The sequence below is a fragment of the Bacillus rossius genome, chromosome 1, assembly GCF_032445375.1.
Source record: "Bacillus rossius redtenbacheri isolate Brsri chromosome 1, Brsri_v3, whole genome shotgun sequence".
Taxonomy (NCBI): Eukaryota; Metazoa; Arthropoda; class Insecta; order Phasmatodea; family Bacillidae; genus Bacillus; species Bacillus rossius.
Genome location: NC_086330.1, coordinates 276,731,653 through 276,756,431, shown reverse-complemented (window position 1 = coordinate 276,756,431; position 24,779 = coordinate 276,731,653). Strand labels below are relative to the sequence as shown.

Sequence of the window (24,779 nt, the reverse complement as noted above, 5' to 3'; positions counted from 1 at the left end):
CCATTTTTAGACATTCAATAGTTTATTTTTAAGAGTTTAACCTTAACAAACGTATTTAATTAATAACTTAGTCATTCTCTACATTATATTAGAACAATTAAATGTTTTTCATATTGCTTGATAATCTCAAGTTGCATAAAAAAAATTATTTATAATAATTTTACCCAATGTGAGAGTAAACAGTACCTACCTAGGCTAAGTATTATGTGTGACACATTTTTTAAAAGCATTTTTTTCGAAAATATTTGGAATTTAGATATCGTATAATATTTACAGATAGGAAAAAAAATGCAATAATTAGTTTTCACTAACGTCAACCAGAATAAAAAAAATTCGTAAAGATTATCTCAATTTACGGTTATTTTTTGTCAACTGTAAATAGGTTTTTTATTTGTACAACAAAGGAAAACTCTGCCATCAAATAATAAAAACATTAATTAAATATTTAATAATATTGTTTCACGGAAAATAAAGTTTTAAGTTATAACTGTTTGTTAAAGGTTCGTCGTCCGTCAGATAAATGAAAACTAGAAAAATTATGAAATAAATTTAGCAAAAGCTAAACGGCAGTGTGGTTCATTTTAACTATTGAACATGCTGTTATAATTATTAATGCTGTAGATTTACATATTATTTCCTGTCTGTTTTAGAACTAAGTAACTTTCTCACATCCAATATTTTTTAACTTATTTTTAATTTCTTGTACTTTTACAATATCTTTTGCTAACATCCAGCATCGGAAAAAGTCTTTGCACAATCTGATTATTAGATTAATAGAAGATTACTTATAGTAATTAAAATAAATAAAAATGAAGCCAGTCTTCACAGAAACAAAAAGAATTACTTTTTTCCCATAAAAATATTTTCGACCTAGCCAGGATTCAAACCTAGAGCCTCTGCGTTCAAGATTTCTTGCAACGCTCTTACCATTTCAGCTACTAAGACTTGCATCTTGTAATGGTAACTTAAAATATTTTTTATCTTCAACAACATTTTCATAATGTTTTTAATTTACGCATGTAATATAAAAATAAATTACGTAATTAATTCTAAAGTATTTATATAAATTGATAAACACATTTGTTTCCAGGGATTTAAAATAATTAATTTGACAACTATACTGAGTTTTTGAAACATTATTGATGTGTAAACAGCTTTTGGTTGGCGTAATTTCATGAATGAGACGGAAGTCAAGTAATGGAAATGTGTAACAACCACGGTGCTGCCATCTGTGGTGAATGGCACGAATGAAAGTTCACAAAAAAAAAAAAAAAGGTATATGGTATAGTACCTATTATCTGTTTAATAATTTTAAACAAATAGGTAGTGTTTTAATGAAATTCACTGACGAAAATCAGGTCCTATGAAGAGAGGGTTAGTATTTTTTAAAGTCTTTTCTGCTTTTATCGGAGCCGTTTGATTATATAGTTTAAAATTTCGCTCTGCATTAGCTGAAGAGGTAAATATGTAGAGTAGCGGTATATGCGGAAAAAAATGAAACAAATCCGACAATACTTTTATTCTATGCTCTTTCACTTCCTCTTTTCATATCAACCGGCGGAAGTAAGAAATTCCAATTACTTTAGGAGATATCGAATTTTTTAATTTTGCAATACAACACCTGCAGAACCATTCAAATGCCGCCATTTTTTTATTTTGCCGTGTGTTTGTGAATGCGTAATAATGTAATAAATAAAATGGTCGATTAGGTCAGGTCAGTTACATTGTTAATACTTTCAAACTAAGCGGACATAAAAATAATGTGAATTAATTTTTATGGCTGTTTAGTTTTAAAATATTTACAATGTAACTGACCTAACCAAACAAACCGGGACAAAGGATGAATAGTACGAACTAAAATGGTCGATTAGGTCAGGTTAGTTACATTATGAATACTTTCAAACTAAGCGTACATTAAAAATAATATGAATTAATTTCATTGGTTCTTTATTTTTAAATTATTTATAATGTAACTGACCTGACCTAACAAACCCGTACAAATGATGAACATTACCAACTCACGTAAATTTTTTTTGTTACTTATTACTTGCGCAACAATATCCAAATAAAAAATAACACTTTAAAATTAGAAACGTAAAAAACTCACCTAAGTTGGAGGCGGGTACATTTCCTTAGCCATTAGAAGGAAATGATGTAGTCGTTCACCTACGTCGCGATACCTCCGACGGAACATGAATTCCGCAAGGTACCCGACGTAGTGGTCAACTCGTCGACCATATCGAGGTACATTCTGCCTCACTTCCCACCAAAGTCTCTCTATTCTTTGGGTGTTCGCCCTTGTGTCGGGATCAACAAAGTTCATACTATGATTTACCTTCAGGTGAAGATAATCATGCTGAGAAAGACAATTATAAGCACGCCAACAGTCGCTTATAATTGTTGTTCCAGGCGAAATGTACTTCTTGATCACGCGCAGGAGCGTTCTGCTAGTACGATCTTTGACAGGAATGAGAAAAATATTATCACTATTTCTCTCAATACCGCCAAAAACCCACTGACCTTGAATGACTCGCCCCCTATTATTCTTACGTTTACCAATTTTAGCCTCATCAATTTCGACAACTTTCCCCGGCCCACCCAATTTCCCTACATTTACTTCCAAACTCCACTTAATTAAAACTTCCCTACAAAAGGACGTCCAATCTACGACGGTTTTCAAGCTGACATTACAATTGAACTGAATAAATACTGTATTAGGGTGATGAACTGTCAAAAAAAAATAAGTTATCTTCAAAATAGTTTGAATCGAAAGATTACTTTTGGAGAACCACGTGCCGTTCCTGAAAGATTTTTTGAAACAACAAGGAACCCTTTTAACTTTTTTATTGGCACGAGTTATAGTTGTCCGGTGACATTGAAAAAATTCGCTGTCCTCGGGCAACTCAATTACCGTCCCACATTGGTCGCACTTTACCTCACAACTCAAAACTCCATGATCAACTAAATATTCAAACAACAATTTCCGATCATCACACAAATTCACAAAATCGAATACATTCAAGGAACACCCGCCGCATAGCTGACTATTCCCAGAAACACAGGACATTTCAAAGACAGAATGTAACACAATAATGATAGACGATTCCCCAGAACGACTAGGGGAGAGTGGGGCTAGTGTGGACATGGGGCTATTGTGGACAGTGGATATTTCTCTACTTTCTCTTTGGATAATTGGAAGGGAAATTTTTATATAGTTGCTAACCATATTGTTGTTGTAAATCTATGGAGAAAGTTTGTTTGGTTCCAAATGTGTTTTCAGTTTGTGTTTTGAGGCTTAAAAAGTAAAATCTGGATAACTAAAGTTACCTCTGTTTTCAGTATCAACTTTAAGCAATGTTTATGTGATTGAAATATTAAAATAAGGTATGTTTATTAACATTTATTTTTTCGTACTGCCATATTTGTTTGTTTTATTTTTTTTTTCACTTAACCTTGCAAGTGTCTAAAGTGAGCATGCGGGGCTAAAGTGGACAGACTTCATGGGGCCACAGTGGACATGTCCACTCTAACCCCAGATTGTACTTTTACTACAGATCCCAATTATTTTCATTTCAGGATGGTTCAAACATATAAAAGAAAGAGTGAAAGATGTAACATCTCGGAGGAAGCTGTGAAAATAGCAATAATTGATGTTATAAAGTATAACAAAAGTGTCAGAGAAGCAGCTACAAATCATGGTCTCTCTAAATCTATGCTGCACAAACGTATTCAACAGTTCAAGAAAAAAAAGACAGATAATGCATGTGCTAGTGATTCGGGAAATTCCAGTGAAGAGGATATCATCAAACTAAGTCTAAAAGTTTCAGGAAGAAATAAATTTAAGGGACAGCAAATATTTACAGATGAAGAGGAAAGAATGTTGTGTGAATATTTTATCAAAGCTTCAGAAATTCATTACGGACTGACATACATGCAAGCAAGAAAGTTAGCATTTGAATACTGTGTAAAACCCATGCCAGAAAGCTGGGTAACAAATGGAACTGCTGGAACAGATTGGATGCTAAGTTTCATGAAAAGAAATCCCAATGTAAGTTTGCGCAGACCAGAAAATACTAGTTTAGCTAGGGCTTTGTCATTCAATATGACAAATGTGAAAACTTTTTATGATAACTATGGTAATGTTTTGGAGCGTTACAACTTTGATCCTGACCGAATTTTAAATTTGGATGAGACTGGAGTTACAACTGTATTGCCTTCTCCCAAAGTAATCGCACCAACAGGCAAGAAACAAGTTGGTCAAATAGTGTCAAGAGAGAGAGGAGAATTAGTAACAATGTGTGGCATTATCAAAGCAACTGGTAATACCATCCCTCCAGTGTTCGTATTTCCTCGTGTGAAATATCAAGAAAACTTTTTGATTGGTGCTCCAGCAGGCAGCTTAGGTTTAGCTACAAAATCTGGATGGATGACGGCTGAATTATTTCCTTCTGTTTTACAGCACATCCAAAAGCACACACAGTGTTCAAAGGAGAATCCAGTTCTCATACTTCTTGACAACCATTCAAGTCACATTACAATAGAAGCTGTGGACTATGCAAGAGACAATGGCATTGTTATACTTTCTTTTCCACCACATTGTTCTCACCGCCTACAACCGTTGGATGTCTCTGTATTTGGTCCATTCAAGGCTGCACTTAAAGTTGCTTTCAGTGACTGGTTGAGAACAAACCCTGGAAAACAGATATCGATTTACAATATTCCTACACTGGCTGCTTCCACATTTGTTAACTCCTTCATACCAAAGAACATAATTTCTGGTTTTGCAAAACCAGGTATTTATCCGTTTAACAGGTTAGTTTTTACGGATGATGATTTTCTTTGTAATTATGTTTGCGACAGGTCTAATCCAGCAACAAAACCTAGTGGACCACTTAAAAATCCAGAGTCTCCAACACCATCCACTAGCCAACAAATAAATCAGAGTACTCCAGCTTCTTCCACACTTCATGACACTGTGAGAACAATGGAAGAACCAGTAACTCCTGAGGATGTTAGACCATTGCCTAAAGTCACCACATCAGGAAATGGTACAAAAAGGAAACGAGAACAAATGAAATCCTGCATCTACACGGACACTCCAGAAAAGAGGAAGCTAGAATAAAAAGCTGTGTTCAAGAAGGCAACAAGGAAAACCAAAACAGTTGAGGATATGGGGAACCAAAGTTTAAAACATTTAAAACGACAGCTGTTTAAGAAAGTTGTACGTGAAGATTCTTCGAGCTATGAGACCGACGAAGCTTTTGAACTTTCTTCAGGTGATGAATTCAGCGAATCGTCAGAACTCCCTCAACCAGCAAAATTGTGTGATAGTGATATTATTACTGTTAATGATTTTGTTTTGGTCCAGTTTGAAGCAAAAAACAAGATACTTTGTTATGCAGCTCTAGTGACTGAAATGTTTGATACTAATGAGTATTGTGTAAAGTATTTAAGAAAGAAACGAGAAAGATTTACATTTCCTGCAGTTGAGGATATTGCTGCCATAGAAAGAAAAGATATAGTTTGTAAATTGCCGACTCCAAAGGTTACAGTGAGAACAAAACGTACAGCTGGATATATGTGGTTTGAGGTTGATCTATTTACCTATAATGTGCTATGAAATGCTGATTTCTTTTTACGATTTTGATCAGTATTACTATTATAAATGTCAAAATTACTTAAAAAATTTAAGTAGCTACTGCAATTTATAATTTTAAATAAAATTTATGCTGTGTCCACACTGACCCCTAAGAGTGTCCACACTAACCCAAACCAGGGGTTAAAGTGGACAAAATTTCTCTTAATATTTTAGTTGGTATGTATTTTTTTAATATAGGGATAGGTGTTTTGCATTAATTTTATATTAAAGTAGACAGGTTACAGATCACACAGGAATATTTTCAGAATTTACTATCAAATATGTCACCTGATCCATATTAAATAAAAGAAAAGTGTCCACACTAGCCCCACTCTCCCCTACAACATCTAATGATCAAATGGCAGAATTTGACCGTTGTAATTAAACATCGTAATGAACAATAAATGAATAAATAATCACGTATTGGTTCATTTGAATACTGGCCAATCACGTAACTGTCACGTGACATCATTGTCCAATAAGAAACATAATATACTCGTCAACAAGAAACAATGGTGATCGCTGCATGAATACACACAAGTATAGTATTGCAAAATTAAAAAATTCGATATCTCCTAAAGTAATTGGAATTTCTACCTCCGCTGGTTGATTTGAAAAGAGGAAGTGAAAGAGCATTGAATAAAAGTATTTTCGTATTTTTTTCATTTTTTTTTCTCGCATATACCGCGACTCTACATATTTACCTAAAATAATATTTCTTAAAACAAATTACATATCAATCGGCCAAGTACCTATATTTGTTTTATAAGAAGAAAAATGGTTAAAATTCAGGTTACTTTTATTCGAAATATAAATCATACATTTTTTTTTCTAAAATAAAAATCGCAGTAAAAATAATAGAAGGCATTGAAGGTTATGTATTTTTGTTGTGAAGTAAAGTGCTGACGTGGTCTGACAAATAAAATTGGTTCTTATGTTAAAAAACTGACTAAAACAAAATTCTATAAAATATTTTCATAAGAAGGGAGTGCTAAAACGCCATGACATGAACAATGGGTGCATGGTTAGAATCCTCTATAAAAAATTAAATTTCTTGTGACAAAAATAGATTAGGCTATGGTACACATTTTTGCTATATATTTTTTTTTATATTGAGATTCATATCTTGCAAGTTATTGCAGAAATGATACATTTTGGTCTGAGAAAAATACAAAAGTAAAACTTAGAAAAAAGTATGAACTCTCATGAAAACTGGTTGAGTGGCAGAAAAGTCAATAGTAAAGACACACACATACACACAAACCTAAAATACTCTGGCGGGAGCGGACTTGGCCTCTCTGGCAGTGGCGCTGGAGAGCAGGTACCCGGGCCTAAAAACGGGCTGTGAACTGCACGGCGAGGTTTCCCCTTTAGCCTTGCAGTCGGTGAGGAGATTCAGGCAACCCCGAGGTCTCCTCTGCCTGCTCTAAGGTTTCCACACACCGTTAGGAAGGTGATTGTCGTCTGAGGTGTCGGAACTGTTGCCGGTTCTAGTATCCGAGACATGAACCATCAAGTCCGCGGAAAGGGTGTGTGACGCGATTATATAGCCTCTCCACACCAAGTGGCAACCCTCTGCCTCCACACTGGCACCGCTGTTGGGGGAGGATCGTGGTGACTATGTTGGGAGGGTTTCCCCAACCGCTGGTCATAGCACCTCTCTAACTAAAGAGGGCGCTGCCGGGTCAAACTCTGCCACAGTGCATCCTCAATTGCATGTATGAGACCGGAAATGGTGAAAGGGCTGAATCTGCGGGCAACAGCAGATGCGATAGAAACCTTTCCGGGGGGTTCGACGGCCGAGCCTCGGTGTATCGGTCCCAAAGGGCCCCATAGTGAATGGATCAGGCCCCATGGTAAAGGAGTTCTTTTGGGTATGGTGGTTGCGGTGTCGGGCGACCGGGCCTAAAAACGGGCTGTAAACTGCACGGCGAGGTTCCCCCTTTAGCCTTGTAGTCGGTGGAGGTACTGAGGCAACCCCCAGGTGCCTCCTGCCTGGGCACTGTAGTTGCCATTTTCCAGCTGGGGTTGACGGCGGTCGTCGCCTGACGAGTGCAGTCGCATCCGGGCCTTAATCGGCTGTAAACCCGCCGGGCCGAGGTACGGCGGGTCGGAGGGTTTTCCGAGGCGACGAGGACACCTCGTGGCTGCACTCTGAAGCGCGGTGGTCTGGTCAAACTGCCGGCGAACAGTCTGCCGACGAGACCAAAAGTTGGTCGTAGTACGGGAAGAATCCATCATGTTTGAATGGTTCCCCGCTGAGGTTTTCTTAAGGCCCAGGATTCTTGGTGAGGTAGGACTCGTACTTGGGAGTGGTGCCCCGAGTGCTTTAGAGGCAGGTATCAGGGTTCCCTAGCCCATTGAAGTACCGACGTTGTGAGCGACGAGGACAGCTCCGGTTACCAGCCTGGACAGCTGGCAGAGGTTGGGTAGGCCTCCACCGAACCGCGGGTTCACTGGGTGATTGAGGAGTCCCAGTGTGAGGCGGGAGACCGGGGTAAGCGCCAGAAGTGATGACAACTCCAGAGGGCTAAGGGAGCATCCAACTTGCTGGTTAGCTGAGTGGAGTAGGGGGCCAGAGGTGGTGCATAAACTGAGATGGGTAGCCTCAGTCCCTTTGCATAGCCAAAAGCTCTAACGCTCTTCCTGGTTGCGTATGCGGCGTATCCGCATCCATGCCCGTGGGGGCCCCAGGGCGGTAGGGCTAATGCTAAGAGCGCTGGGTTAACAAACCAAAAGGAGGGGAAACCCTTTCTAGTGACACCTAAAATACTCTGAATTGCTAATAATATACCGTCAGAAGGGGTGACTTCGGTCACAGGGGTGACTTCGGTCACAGGGGTGACTATGGTCACATAACCTGAAAAAACTAATAATATCAAGTTTTTGCAATACAAAATTTATTTTATGTAATTTTTTTCAATAATGATGTGTGACTATGATTCATTAATATAAAAAATAATGGTTCTGCAAATTCCGAATAATATTTTCCGTAAAAAAAATTGCCCATTATTGTACAATTTTTTTTATGGTTTTTGCTATGTTGGCTAAACTACTCTTGTATCATTTATGAAACAACAAGGATGCTGGTTGATGGTATTTTAGCTGTGTTAGCAACAGCATCCTGCACATGTTGGTAAGTTTTCGTTAAAAAGTATTACATTTTAGAGAAACTAAAATTTATTTTATAAAATTTGGTTATTGTCAAGTAATTTTTGGGGTGACATCGGTCACAAAGTTGAAATGACCAATGTCACCCTATGTTGCTTTTTCTTGCTTTCTTAATCCAATCAATTCATTATCTTGTATGCTAGTAGTCAATTACTTGTTAAATTAATTTATTTATTCATGTCATATTAAAAAAAAAAGTTATTTCCTATTAAATTTGCAAAAGATAATATTTCACAAATGCCAAAATCACAACAATCAAAAACTTAACAGAATTACTATATGCAGGAAGAAGAAAATAAATGTTCAAGCTGGAAGAAGTATCATAGCTGATGATTTAACCTCAACTCCAGGCCCATCAATGAGTGCAACAGCAAATAATATGACATCAAATTCAGGTGTCTCTAAGAATGGCACCACAAGCAAAAGAAAAAGACAAAAGGGGCATGGCTACACTTAAGACAGTAAGGATAGTGGACAAGAAATTTCGCTTCATGATTTAGAACCTGACATGGATTTCGAAGATTTGTTACCGGTAAGTAACAATGATGGTGGAATGGATGAAGTTGTGGCACCCCGAGGAAAGAGTGAGAAGTCTGGTATTGGTAAATATGTCATTGTGCTCTGCAGAGGAAAGCGTTCCGAAAAAACATTTTATTGGGGAAATAGTTGAAGATATTGGATTTGAAACAATGGCTGGTGAGCACAACGTCCAGTTTTTCAAGAGAATACACAAAGTGTTTGTGGTGGATGGCAAGGAACCATCCTTAGTTGCAACTACAGACATTGGAGGGTGCTGTCATCACCAAAACAGCTTCGAAGAGGAAGATTCCAGTTTGTGGAGGATTAAATTGCTAACTTTTCGTTGTAACTAATGTTTCTGTTTTGTGGTGTTTGATTTTACTTTGCTATGATGTTATCTGGGTAACTTATCCAACTTACATGAATCATTTGTAATAAGTGGAAAGTTACAATGCATTTAATTGAGATAAAACACTATTATCATGTAATATAATGACAAATAAATGAAAATGGAAACACAAAACATTACCAGACTTAATTGTAATAGATAAGAGTTAATGAGTGAATACACCCCTGACCGAAATAACTGATATTCGAAGGATAAATGCAGGTGACCGGAGTCACCCCAGTACTGGGGTGACATCGGTCACTAAGTTAACAAAACTTTAACAAAAAAATATTAATGCTAAATTTTTTTTTCTTCATTCAGTTGCCGTCGTCCGGGGTCTCGGGCTCGAGTCCCGGTGTGGCTCCTAGTGGGAAAAGGCGGTTCTTGATCTGTGTTGTCCAGGTGGGCGCCAGACTAGCTCGTTTCTAGTCGTGAATTTGGGGTCGTGGATGTATGTGCCCCTGCGTGGCCCACTAGGGCCGGCGGCGGTGTTGCGTGAGATGATTTTAAATAAGAGGCGTGGAGTTGAGGTGGTGGTGTCGTACCTTTTATTCATAGGAACGAGTCGTACACAATACAACACTCTACAGAGGTCCCCGGGGGGGGGGGGTTTACTCGTTATTCCGTGGCGCCGTATTGTTTGTGTTCCGCGTTACGTGGCCTCGGACGCTGTTACGTCTCAGACGTCTCACTGGGTACGCAGGTAACGTAATTTCGTAACACAAAGGCAGGACACAAAATACACTGAATTAAGGGGGCGCGCACAGGTTACGTGGCACTCGTTACTCGGGTAACGTAAGTTAGCAATACAAAGTACGGGATACAAAAATATACTGAATTAAGGGGGTGCGCACAAGTTACGTGGCACTCGTTACTCGGGTAACGTAAGTTAGCAATACAAAATACGGGATACAAAAATACACTGGATTAAGGGGGCGCGCACAAGTTACGTGGCACTCGTAACTCGGGTAACGTAAGTTAGCAATGCAAAATACGGGATACAAAAATACACTGAATTAAGGGGGCGGGCGATTGGAGACGGCCAATCCCCTATGCAAATGTCTCGGCGCGGGTGTTGTGCCCACTGTGATGAAACACGCACCGCAATTAAGTTTGTCCAAGTTCCCTTGCGGGTTTGTGGTCAGCGCCGTGCGCGTGACCTTAAATAAAGTTCTGTAAGTTGCGGGAGACGGCCCGTGCCGTATACTGAAGAACAGCCCCGCTGACCAAGTGTGGTGCGGGGTGTCTTTAAATTGATGCGGTCGGATTAGGTCCTAGACCGAAAAAAGGGACCGGGTACTCACGGAGAGGTTAAGTAATAAAAGGGGTTCTGTTAATTAGTGACTATATTTACCGGACGTTACTTTCGATGAAGACAAAGGATGTTGCCTCTCCGTGGGACGTAGGTCCGCCCCGGTCCGTGAGCTGCGCTGAACTGCCGAACTGGCATGGCGTCCAAGGGAGGCTCGGCCTCTCTCACGCGAGGCGTGACCTCATTACGCTAGACTCCAAACGGGTGTGTCTGGAAGAGATTTTATTGTCGCTAAAATCCTAATTTAATGTTTCAGGAGGAATGGGTACGGTTCTTCTCTTGTCTACTCAGGTTTCCGCGGTTTTGCCTTTAATTGCTGTTCGGCTCGCCTGACTCGGGTGGGCCATGGCCAGGGGTGTGTTCCGTTAGCGGGAGCGTATACTGGCGGGTGCAGGTCGGGCTCTGGGGTGGTCGTCGGCCAGACGACGTCACAGTATGTAGACAAAAGTTACAGGAACACATCGACGAAATTTAACATTATTCTGATCGATAACAAATTGTAGGTAATAGAGAAAGGTACTTTTTTGACCTAAAGGTGGGTTTACGATTGAAAATTAAGAATTAAGACTTAAGACTTAGTCGTGTACTTACCATATGACTCTATGTAAACTAGTGGAATGGTTTATGATTGTCGTGTGTGAATTTTGACGGGTCGAGTGCGAACCATATGATGACTTAAGACTTAACACAAATTGTTATATTTTATATTTTTCGTTAAGACTTAAGGGAAGCGACCAATCACAACAAACCGGAACCTTTCAACCGAAAGTTTATGTCTTATTATTCGACCGAGCGAGGCAGTATTTTGGGTTAGAATTCGTATATTTGTCATTTGTAATCATCATCCATTTCGAAAAATAGATATCCCATTTGTCAATAACCTATTTCAAACCTGCTTCTCCGTTTCGAACAATGGCCGACCATGTGTTTTGTGCTGTGATTGGTTAGAATTAACGACTTATATTTCAATCATAAACTGGAAAATGTAGTTTCGACTTCATCGTGTGCTCGATGTTAAGTTATAATTCTTAAGGAAATCAATTGTAAACCCAGCTTAAGTCACCCCATCCGACGGTACACACAAAACAAGCAGGTAACCTAATAAGAATTAATTTTATTTCTAAAAAAGGTTTTCTAAAATTTTTAGGTGGTTTACAATGACTTTTAATGGATTTAATACCGTGCCCGCAAAGGAAGTTCTGATTTTTTTTTTATATTTCATTCAACTGATATTTTAGTTCCATTTTTGCAGCAATGGATGGTAGTATCAAATATTGTTTGAGACCAAAGTTGTTGGTACTATTACTTGTTATAACTCCAAAAGAATGCGTTCTGTTTCACATTAAAGGAGTATTAATTTAATTATTTTAAAGTTTTTAATTCACTTTCACCATGTTATGAACCGACAATAAGAAATTTTTTGCAATGTTACTGCAATTTTCATTTCAATTAACAATTGATATAAATATTATTTTTGAGTTGAAAATAGTTTCGGGGACTAAATACCATGAACAAAAATTTAGGTAAAACAAAATCTCCACAAGTCGTACCATTGCGACAACTGCAATGAGTAGTTTTTCTTTGGAAAAAAAAAAAAAAAAAGGATCGCTCTATGGTCGATACGAAGTTTTTCATCCGCGAGACGAACAAAAATAAACTATTATGCACGAAATGTTTATGATTAGTAAATATACTCCACATATCAGTTTTTAATCCAAATTTAATGATAATTAAAAATAATTTTATGTCAACACACCTCAAAGATTTCACAGATTAATTAAGTAAATAAACGTTGAAAAAAAAGCGGGAGAGTCTTTCAGTACTCGTGAGATGTGTAACATCTAACATCAGATACGAGAACATTCATGTGTTCTCATGCTGAAAATAGACTTATAATACGAAACTCGAACGCGAAATTTCACGTTCAATTCTTTAAAATAATTCCGGGTTGATAAATATACGCAAAATGTGTTTTCAACTACATTTCTGGACGCGAGTAACACGCAGTTTCTGCACCCGCCGCCGCACAGTGGGGCCAAATCCGAATTCTCTGGCCAAAAGTCTTAAAATTAATTTTTTTTTTCTCGAAAATCCTGTAGTTATATTTTGAAATATAAGTGTCCAGGGCATAAAGAATTGCAAAAATCACTTCGTTATGACGAATAGTTTTTGCACAGTAATTGAGAGAAGACAAAAAATTCAAATTTCAGAAAAAAATTAGGTAATAAAAACGTCGTTTATTGATTGATGCACTCACTTTTGGTTCAACATTTTAGAGTTATCATCGGTACTAGCTTAATCTACGTTCTTTTATGATTCTTAGGGTACATATTTCGTATCGGGAAAGCTACAACTACCTTGCAAATTAACGTATTTTAATAAAATAACGGTAAAATTGAAGTAAACCTAACTGTTCTTTGAGCTACAAAATTTCCCCCGATTTCCCCCAACCAGATTTTTGTGTTTTTAGGTACCCTAATATGTACCCTATATAGCCCTGAAAACGGCATTTGCTCAAACTTGCTCGTTTGAAAGATACATAATTTTTAATTTGCCCGTGGAGTATATTCAGCTGCAGAAACTCAACTGGGCTGCGAGTGATGGTGACCGCCACGCGTGTTTTTTTTTTTTTGGTTCTCGTGTTTTGACTGGAAAGTTTCAGAGGTTGTAAACAAAGATGAATCATCGTTTTTTATTATTCATTGTTCACTCTTAGCTGAGTTCTGAAATAAACAAAGCCGACTGTAAACAAACATTGTGAGTGGCTGCAGATCTCCACGCACAGTAGTCGTGCGTAAGAAATAGTCACTTGTTATGTACCGTTTATAAATATTTTTTACCGTGACTATTTGCAAACAATAATTGTTATAAATCATGATAACATATCACCATTAATCTGCAATATATTTAAATGTGTTAAGCATGTATTTTCTTACAATTGTGTTAGAAGACGACATGTGTACACTTGATGCACGATTTACAAAGCACACCCTGCCTTTGAATATATATACTGTATAGAAGTCGCCAGCCCAGGTTAAAATTTCTAATACGGTTTTGAGGTAGTTGGTTAATTCACCGCCGCAATCGCCACCATCTCTAGGGCATCGACTTATGGTGGTCCCTAGCGGACAAGTGTCGAACTCTTCAAACACCCCTTCCCCCTCCCGTTGAAATACCGTGAGCTGCAGTGAATGATGGGTGGGGGGTGCGGGGATTGACAGCGGGCGACAGTGCTGCGCTCAAACGGGTAAATAACAACTAAGACGATACAGGGCGTTACGGCAGCGCACTGCAGCGGTGAAGTTCCCAAACTGCTCATCATACGCTTCTGAAAAACGTAGAGTAAATCCTATCCACTCGCGACTTCTATACAGTATATATATTCAAAGGCCCTGCGCTGCCTGGCGCTAGTTGTATTTCGGATTTTCGCGCGTACGGTTTTGTAAAGCACAAAACGCGAAAGCCATTGGAAAGTACTGAAGACTACTATTAGGCATAAAGCTCATTGTTTTTTCTTCGCACCTATGTTAAACAAAATACTTCGGTGTGTTAATGACGACCCTGACCTTCCTAATTTCAGAAGAGATAGCACCACTGCCAGCCAGTGATTAGGCGAATACCAAATTGCAACTCATCATCAAAGTTTGTCCGCTTCCCATCGGAATGCTGAGAAAGGAAGCTCAAGAGGCAAGGAACAAAGATTTCCGCCACTACCGAAGACATAGATCTCGGAAAGTTTCACGTATAGCTACAAATGCTGATGTTTTACATCTAATGCTCGCCTCCTCCGATCCGATTATCTCTGCTATACAGGAAACTCCCAAAAGATTCTCAGGTAGCCTTAGTGGGGATGTTGTTGCCCTCTTAACGGGCCTCCCTATTAAAAATCTTTAGCGCGTTGGGCCACTGGCCACGTGCTACGGCCAGTGGTTGGGCGGGGCGATATACCTGAGCCTGTCGCCTGCGCCGTGATGGAGGGGGTGAGGGGGTTTCAGCGAGGGGGGCGGAATAATGGGAGGGTTGTCATTGTGTGGAGTCCATTTGCTACTTATACCTGCGTTATCTGCGAACAAGATCGTGGCAAGAAAGGTGACTGTTTTTCCCTTTCGCTACATTAAACCAAAACGAAAATGTTCTCGCAATGCCTTGCTTGCTTCCTGACAGTGTTTATTAACTTTAAACATCAAATTAGTGTTACGATCCAGTCAATATCCATGAAATGCAAACAATCGTCAATTCTAATTAAAACATATGTTTTTATTTTTTAATTAACGTTCTACATAATTAAGAAATTTACATACATTACAAAAAATGCTGTCACCAAAAATCGATGTGTTAGCGTGTGCTTTCAGAAAAAAATTTGTAAATATTATATAATTTAAAAAATTTCCAACATTATACTTTCGAACTGACATTTGTGTGATGAATGGTTTTGCACGAACAGTTACGCTTTCATTCATAAAAGTCTTTCGCACCGCGACGAGAAATCACGTCCTACTAATAGATTGAGTAATAAAACTGGGAATAAAATGATAAAAATAATATTAAATATTTTACTCTTAGACACAAATCAACTTTTAAAATCGCAATAAAGAGAAACAAATTCATAACTTACTTCTTGAAGAAAAAGTGCATGTCAAACTTACTTTTAAAATTGTTTTAGAGAAAATAATGTCAGGAACAAACAAGTGTTCCCACCAACGACACATCGTCAACTTTGTATTTTAGGGTTCACGTTGTATTTAGTTACACTAAATATTACTAAAATTATTATTTTCTGGCACTTATTACATGTTTAGCATTTTATTTTATTTTTTGCATATTTTTTTAATGACTTTAACGTTGCACAATATGATGAATAAATATACTCGAATGAACTGGAATCCCGTTCCAAGTTAGATACAGACTGTTTACGAGCAGTGTAAATTTCTTAGCTGTTGCAACAGCGGCCTACAGGTGGATTCAGACTGCAGGCTTAGTCAGTCACGCTGAATCCACCTGAGTTCAGATTTTATCGATGACAAGCGCGGGTGGTATGGAAGAACTCAGTGCGCACTGACTGTTGTGCTCAAGGTGTCAGTGAAGTGTATAGCTGGAATCACGGGCGAAAATCTGTAGAATAAATCGAAAAGTGCTATACCGAAAGTATAAAGTTGAAGTTCATTATTGCTTGTCAAGTAAGTTCAAGATCAAAATAAAAAAGAAGAAAATTTGTTTTCTTGAATCTACTTTTTTCAGAAAAGTATACATACATACAATATTTTTTAAAACTAAAATAAACATTTTTAGTCCTTGAGTATAAATTTACTGAAATATATTTTTTTAGTTAATTAATTTTTTCATGCGAAGAAATATTTAATTGTTAAAATCACGAGAACATAATTTATTACGTTTATGTATTCTAAAAGCTTATGTTAAAGATCGACTATATGCTATTCAATTTGCCCAAGAATTTTACTGCAATAGGACAGCATTGCAAAAACACAATTTAACTAATAGGTAGGCCTATTATCACAATAAGTTATGTTCATAAACTATATTAAAGGGAACAAATATTTATCATTTAATGATATGCAACTTTTTCCTTTGAGGTAAAAATTGAGGTATATTTAATGTAATAAGTAAATCCTCTCATAAAATTTACTGAAACTAATATTCTTCATTGTCCGTCATATTATGATTCCAAACAGTTTAAATCAACTGAAACATGAAATAAAATAGTAAGGTTAACCATGAGGTGTGAAAGAAATTAGCGATTGCTTTGTAAAATGTGTTAAAAATTTCTCATGAAATATTGTGATTATTATGTTCGTACATAATGTAAAAAAAATTCAATACTTACAATACTTACTTTGTATTGCAAATTATTAAACATATATTTTAAAAACACATGTGCGTATGTAAGTCGAATTGTTATGTAATACATGATGAACAATAACATTACCGATACAAATTCCCTTCCAAATAACTTTCACCCAAAGATAAGGCCGCGGACAAATTATACACACTGGTCGCACGAGGAGCTGAAATAAGTCTTATAAGAAAGCCGGGCGGAGTAATTCTTTTCAAGCCAAAGCTAAAAGTAATGGATGTTGTTTGTCTAAAGCAGGCAGTGAAATGACATACAAGTTTACAGAATAGCCATATAATATCTTTGACGCTTCTTATCCCGTCAGTGGACTGTACGCGAAGAACCAACTGCATCATGGCCCGCCGCCAGTTTTATACTTACGTATGAATACACTTGTAAACGATGGTTTGTATACTTATGTATGTTGCCGACATCGATTGGTATTCTTTGGCAGCTCGATGTGGATTCATTCGAACACTTTTGCGCTAAACACGACATATTTTTACATAAGAGTGACATCGCGCACTGAAAAAAGTTGCAGGTCTGTAACGCAACAGTGATACAAATATTACATATTTCGAACATTTTCTGGAGCACGACATTCACTTTGGGTAATGAAAAGCTACTTGATAGGTTCACTTTACCCGCTTTAAAAGTGATAACTTAAAAAAAAGTGTACATGGAAGCAGACTCAGCCATATGTTTATTGCTGTTGTATTTGTCATAAACCTACTACGTTCAATACGGCCTGTAAGTAGAACCCATGTTTTTTTTTACGACTTGTGTACAAGCTGTGGTTGTAAAGCGAATTTATATTCTTAGTTAACTAACGTCTATCATAATATATTTGGAATAAGGCTACCTTAATTTTTTTTTAGATTGCTATATTGTTATATATATATATATAAGAATTACTACAACAAAATATCTGGAAATAAAAATCAAGGAAAAAAGCATGAAAGATTAAGGATTTTTTTTTCAACAACAAATAATTTATGGTTTAACTGCTTTGTGTACTATATAAAAACAAAACAAGCTTTCAAAATTTTAATTTTTTTTTGATTATCCTTTATAGTCATGTTTTTTTTTTAACTCATAAATATTTAAGTTGATTGCCAACGTCACGAGTGTACGATAATTTATTTCACACCGCTCCGGGTTGCAGGTAAAGTAACAGGCGTGAAAATTGATCAGAAACGCGTTATAATTATTCAGGCCCTTTAATTGGGCGTGACGGACCATGTGCCAAATATGTAATAATTATAAGTGATAAGTAGGTGAAGTATTAAAAAATAAAGAACTTGAAAGCAAAATAATGCATCTAACAAAAATAATTTGCAAGGTTCTTTCGTGGATTTTGTAATGTATGGGCAATATTTACTTAGTTTTGGTTTTTAGATGAATTAATTGTGGTTAGAAAAATTTTAATAATTTTGTATAATTGTTGTAAAAATTTATTTCCTGCCCTTATTAATTAATCGAGTTGTAGAAATAAGTTTATCTGAAAATTTACGATATCTTTATTAAACATTGCCACTATTTATATTATTTAACTTCAAAATGGTTTTTTAATTTTGTAATTAATAACGTACCATCCATAACTACATATGTGAACGATCGGGCACTGACCCCATCTTCAATCTTCCTCGTGACTCCTGCGCCAGGAGTAACATTTATATACTTCTGACTAGCTTATTTAACATAGAACTTTCCTAGTTTATTTTTTATTTATCATTCCATGATCATTTCAGACATCTATCTAACCAAAAAGCATAGCAAAATTACATTTAGTTTTAAAATACGATTTTTCTTTTAATTTAACATACATTTTATATAAACCTACATTTTTAAGTATCAAAACTTTTGTAAATAGTTAACCATTTGGTTAATACCAGTATAAAATTTTTCCCCGGCGTTGTAAGATGTGTAAAATAATTTTGGAAAACTTAAATAATTTAAAAAATATTGGGTGGTATAATAATTGTTTTTTTTAATTTTTATTAAAAATAGAAGGAAAAACAATGAATTGTATTTTAATGTTAAAAGTTAGATATAAATTTTGTCGAATTAGCTAGCGAGACTGTAAAGCCACCAATAAATAGTTTGTAGGACAACTATCAATGTTTTGTTTGATTAGTTTCAATACTTTATTTCATAATACATGATATAGTATTGTAAGCTTTGTTTTTAGAGATACACGAATATAGTCACAGAGTAAGTCGAGCACATAGTACTGTGGCGAGGCACACTAAAAGCAATTCTGAGAATTTCTTTAGGTCACGGGATTATCTTTTGTTGCCGGTTGTGGGTTGTCTCCCTCTCACGCACGCACGCACACACAGGTAGCCTGCCTCCCCTCCGGGCGCGGGTTCCCCCACCCCGCTACCTGAGCTGTGGCCTGCGAGCTGGCTTCGCCGAGCGGCAGCACGAGACGGTGGAAAACTTTCAGGATTTGAAGAAACTGCGGAAAAGAAATCTCGGAATTTAAAGCGATGACTATATGTTTTAAATTCATGAATTTCTTCAGAAAAAAATTATCTTTTTTTCTAGACTTGTACTTTTTTTCTGTCATTCTCCTAAGCAGTATAAAATGGCCCCAAAGTTGGACAAGTTGGTGATTTTTTATTTCATATTTTGATAGAAAAAAACAAAAATGTAAACGTCTATGCACAATTCGTGTAGTATCTTCTCGTGGGTGAAAAATTTTCAGATTCGTAGTGTCGATTAATAAAGTCCCATCATTATTTAAAAAGCATAGTGTTCCGCTAACTTCTGATGCTACTTGGGAGGCCCCTTAAAACAACCTGTTGATGACAGTAGAAGTGACACCAGTACTCTTGATAGTGAATCTGAAGAAGACTGAGGGTTTTTCTTGCATTGCCATTTTAGCCAAAGACAGCTACATATCAAAAGAGATTTCATTATCATTCGACTGTTTTACTTGTTAAGTACATATATTTTTGTTGATTGTTTATCTTTAAAAAATGTGGAAGCATAAATAATTTCTTAGTTAATTTTAGCTACTTGTTAGCTTCGATTTAATTTTTAATTTTTGTGGTATTAAAAAAGTTTACAAAATTATTTTTGATGTGCGTGTCAAATACAAACCTAAGCAAAAGATTTGCAATCACTGCCTTCAGCCTAATCACATTCGGTTTTTGTTCGTCAGTCTTATACTTTTCAATATTTCAAATCAATTTCCAAATGACCACTTCACAATTAAAGGTAAAAACTGCGAGCTTAAAATAAGTTTTATGGTATTTGAACTAAGCAGCCTCAAAAACCCCGAGGCTCTACTTTTTACGTGCAAATAATGTTTTGACACTTCCGAAGTTATTCCGAACAAATTGCGGAGAAGTCATCTCAAATTTTGAAAGCAACATTAATAGATTTGCTATCAGTGTTGTTGGGAACCCAACCAAATTCCGTTTTCTGCGTCAAACGCTTCTTTTTGGCTGTTTCAAAGTAGTTTCGAAGTTACTAGTACGAATTTTATGTAAAAATAAACAAATTGAATTCAGCGACCTCGAAATCATTCAGGGGACAATTTTTTAATGCTACTATCAATGTTGTGGTATTTTCGAAGTAATTTTGATTAAAATTCGAAGTAATGCTATTAAATTTTGACGTAAAATTTAAATATTTACAATTAGGGACCTCAGAAACCCAGCAAATACACAGTTTTCTGCGTCAAAGGCACATTTTCGCCGTTTTTGAAGTAATTTCGAAGTAAATATTTTGAATTTCGATGTAACAACAATGGATTTGAACTCAGCGACCCCGAAAACCCCCGATTACGATAATTCGCGCCAACTGTCAAACCTTTTTTACTTTTGGCCAGGGAATTCGGATTTGGCCCCACTGTGTGGCGGTCACGGTCACTCGCAGCCCAGTTGAGTTTCTGCAGCTGAATATACTCCACGGGCAAATTAAAAATTATGTATCTTTCAAACGAGCAAGTTTGAGCAAATGCCGTTTTCAGGGCTATATAGGGTACATATTAGGGTACCTAAAAACACAAAAATCTGGTTGGGGGAAATCGGGGGAAATTTTGTAGCTCAAAGAACAGTTAGGTTTACTTAAATTTTACCGTTATTTTATTAAAATACGTTAATTTTCAAGGTAGTTGTAGCTTTCCCGATACGAAATATGTACCCTAAGAATCATAAAAGAACGTAGATTAAGCTAGTACCGATGATAACTCTAAAATGTTGAACCAAAAGTGAGTGCATCAATTAATAAACGACGTTTTTATTACCTAATTTTTTTCTGAAAGTTGAGTTTTTTGTCTTCTCTCAATTACTGTGCAAAAACTATTCGTCATAACGAAGTGTTTTGTGCAATTCTTGATGCCCTGGACACTTATATTTCAAAATATAACTACAGGATTTTCGAGAAAAAAAAATTAATTTTAAGACTTTTGGCCAGGGAATTCGGATTTGGCCCCACTGTGCGCCGCTAGAATTAGCTGCCGGAGCAGCTACGTCGATTTTAGAATCGTTCAGACCGAAATGTTTTAGCTATATAATGAAAACGGCTCTAATAAAAAATAAAAGTGAAAAAGACTTGATAAAATTCTAATCCCCGGCTTTGGACCAGATTTTCGACATGGGATTTTATTAAAATACCGCCTATCCTGTTAAAATTCGTTAAACTGTTAATAATTTAAAGTTTCCCTCTGTATTCGTGAACTTTGGTTCCTGCCATGCGTCACAAATTGCAGCACCGTGGTTACACATTTCCGTTCCATTCGACTTCCGACGCACTCACTACATCACTCCCGCCAAATGCCGCGTACCGGGGGCTCAGATGTTACACAACAATATACAAATATTAGATAATAATATTTGTAATTCACCAGTTCTAAACATCTTTCAGAAATAATAGGTGACAGCATTCCAGTTAGTAATGCCCGCAAATTCGGTCGCGTTGACGTCACAGATGTGTTGAACGTAGTTTTATTCGCGCCATGTCATCGCGTAGCGGCCGTCGCGACTCCGGCGCTGCTGCGACGCGCTGTGTCGCTCAGGCACGACGCAGGACAGTGCACCGGGAAGATATGAGTATTATTTATCATTGTAGTACAATGATTACTATGACAATGGGAGAACACAGTGACTTGTGCCTATAGTCTTTCCCCTTATAAGAATAAGTTATTAAACATTAATATTTATTTACGACACTTTTTAATATATTTATTATATACCATATTAATATTAAAACGTGTATAAAATTAATTATTTAATTAAGTAAAATTATCGAGATAAAATTTAATTAATAATGAAGTTTATAAACAAAATGTCTATCATTAATATGAACAATAAATAAATTTATCAAATGATATGGACTAGTATTAAATATCAATCACCAAAGTATAAGATTAAAAAGCACATATATAATTCTGAAACAGTATATTTATCAAGGTGTAATAAGTATGATTATTACGAGATATTAGTTCTAAGTTATAGGTACACTACTTTTTTGAGCAGACGATAAAAATTCCCATCGACTGCTAACGAGAAACATTATTCTGGTATAGTGTGCCATTAATTGTACCGCGATTTCTACTTAAGTTATAGTATGTGTACCATAGTTTTTACTATAATTATCGGCTTACCCTAGAAACGAATCCACATGCTCTCCCTACTGCGAGGTCACTGTACTAGCTTTGTGTCGTGGCTCGTGGGAACGCGTATCGCTGTACTTATACATGTGGTATACTGTGTTGATTGTGTCCGGGCATTTGCATTCAGACACGTGTAGTAGTTTTGTTATATCTCCATTGGTCCGCAGTCCATGCGGAGACCTCAGCGCTAATAGCAAACATGCAACTGATTACGAACAACTTACTAGGGATTCTCACGTATTTAGCAACCGATCTACAGATGACTAGATATACAAAGGATTATGGAGTTTTTGTATGGTTATTTCCAATGAATCCATAATACATACTATGCTACAAAACATTTTTTTTTTCCCATAAGAGTTTAGGAAATGCATTTTCCCCGGAAATATTTCGAGACCAGCTGTGTGTTGAAACCCCGTAGCATCGTCTAGGTTTCGTGATTGGTCGAGTTAATTTTAAGACACATTCCCACTATTAGCATATGAATCACAATAATTTTGTGTGGAAAAAAACACACCTTGAATGGCTCTCTTGTAGACCGCCGCCATTATAAGGAAGAAACCGCTTTGTAATGAACAGACATATTTTATATTTGGAATAAAATCACCTGTGTATACACTGTAACTTTTTTTTGTAAATGGAACGGAAATATTGATGTAAAATCACAAAAAATTGTTAATTTGTACATTTACATGAAAAACCACTGTATCACGACCAAATAGTGTTCACAGTAACACTTGGGTTCGGATTCTTACCCGGGCATTTATGCTTTGTGTTGTACCAGTACCTCCAATAGTTAAAGTTATTTGCAAACCGTTCCCTGAATAGCTTTCCAGTATTAACTGCGCATATAATATACATGATACAACACGATAAAGTCAAACTATTGAAATATGGATTATCTTTTTCATGATTTAAAATTTTTTTTGACGTGACAACGTTTAATAAATCGAGGAACGCCGGCTGCACGCACGAAAAAGTGTCCCGTTACGCACATTGTTCCGTTACGCTGTGTCCCGTTACGCTCATTGTTCCGTTACCATGTGTCCCGTTACGCTCATTGTACGCTTGCGCCGCACCGACAGAAGTGAAAACTTAAAACTTTGTTTATAAATGTGTAATATGAAATAATTTCTACGTCAAATGTACGTAAGAAAATGAATTTGAGTACTAGTATAATTTCAAGAATTTATTATTTTATTATTAAATAAAAGTAGCATCTGTCGGCGAGTGCAGTAATAATAGGTTATGTTACAATTGACTAAAAAATTATGGTGATTCATATAATTGATGATAGATATTTGATTACAGTTTATTTATATGAAAACTTGTTCATAATTATATTTAAACTTTATAGCTAAACGCCAGTTTTTAAAATTAATTACAAGTCATCTACACGTGAACTGTTTCGTCGACTGTTTATAAAGTGAAGTGAAAAGTTAATGTGGTTTTCATTGCTTATTATAAGAAAAATTTCGGCAATAAAGATTAATTATTCTTGCATTTTAAAAATCTGATTACTAGTACAATTTCAAGTATTTATTCTTTTATTATTAAAATAAAAATGATTCAATTTTATTCATAAAAGTATGCAATCATTTCTTCAATGTTTTGTTATGACGTTAAACTATCGTCCGTAAACCGACTTTACAGACAACCAATTTTTTTTGTAAGAAATAGCATTAATTCGAAAAAAATGTTTTTTATATGTGCAAAAATAACCATAGCCAATTCTGTGTAGGTATCTATGTTCTATGTAAGAATTATTTTCATCAGTTGAGTCCTCCTTTACCGAATCCAGGCGCGCTGCAGCTCCCGGCAGACAGTTTCTTCTGGCTGAAGCGAGAACCGGGGCCAAACTGCAGTGCGAACGAGGTCCAACGTCCTTCTGCCTGCGAAGACGCGCCCCCCGTCACGCGTCGCCAGAGAGACGACGCGACTATAGACAAAAGCGCGCACCGTTTTGCCCCCTCAGCGACACCTTTAACGGTAAATCGCGTCTCCTCTGGCCGCTGCTCGGAATACCGTAGTCGGTCTCGCGGGTCGTGTTCCGTTCGACGCGTCAACACGATCACCGGAGACGCATTCCGTTTTGTACAGTCAGCTGGCGAGATCGTTGACGAGTAAATCTGTCAGTGGCTTAATGGACTAATAATGACGTAATGATTACTTAAATAATTTCCGGTAATTTATTACAAACGTATTACTGTAAACATCACAGTATAAAAATTGATTTCAATAAACAAGTTAAAGCTGTACAAGACTGATTTTTTT

General features: G+C 36.6%; 1 protein-coding gene across 1 annotated transcript in view; it reads right to left on the bottom strand.

The window, feature by feature from the left end:
• Window positions 1-24,393, bottom strand: part of LOC134527618 (uncharacterized) — a 32,205-nt gene extending 7,812 nt beyond the window's left edge. The window contains exon 1 of the mRNA XM_063360462.1: window positions 24,298-24,393. The gene's annotated coding sequence lies outside the window, so the exon portion shown is untranslated. The remainder of the gene's footprint in view (window positions 1-24,297) is intronic.
• Between the last annotated feature and the right edge of the window lie 386 nt (window positions 24,394-24,779).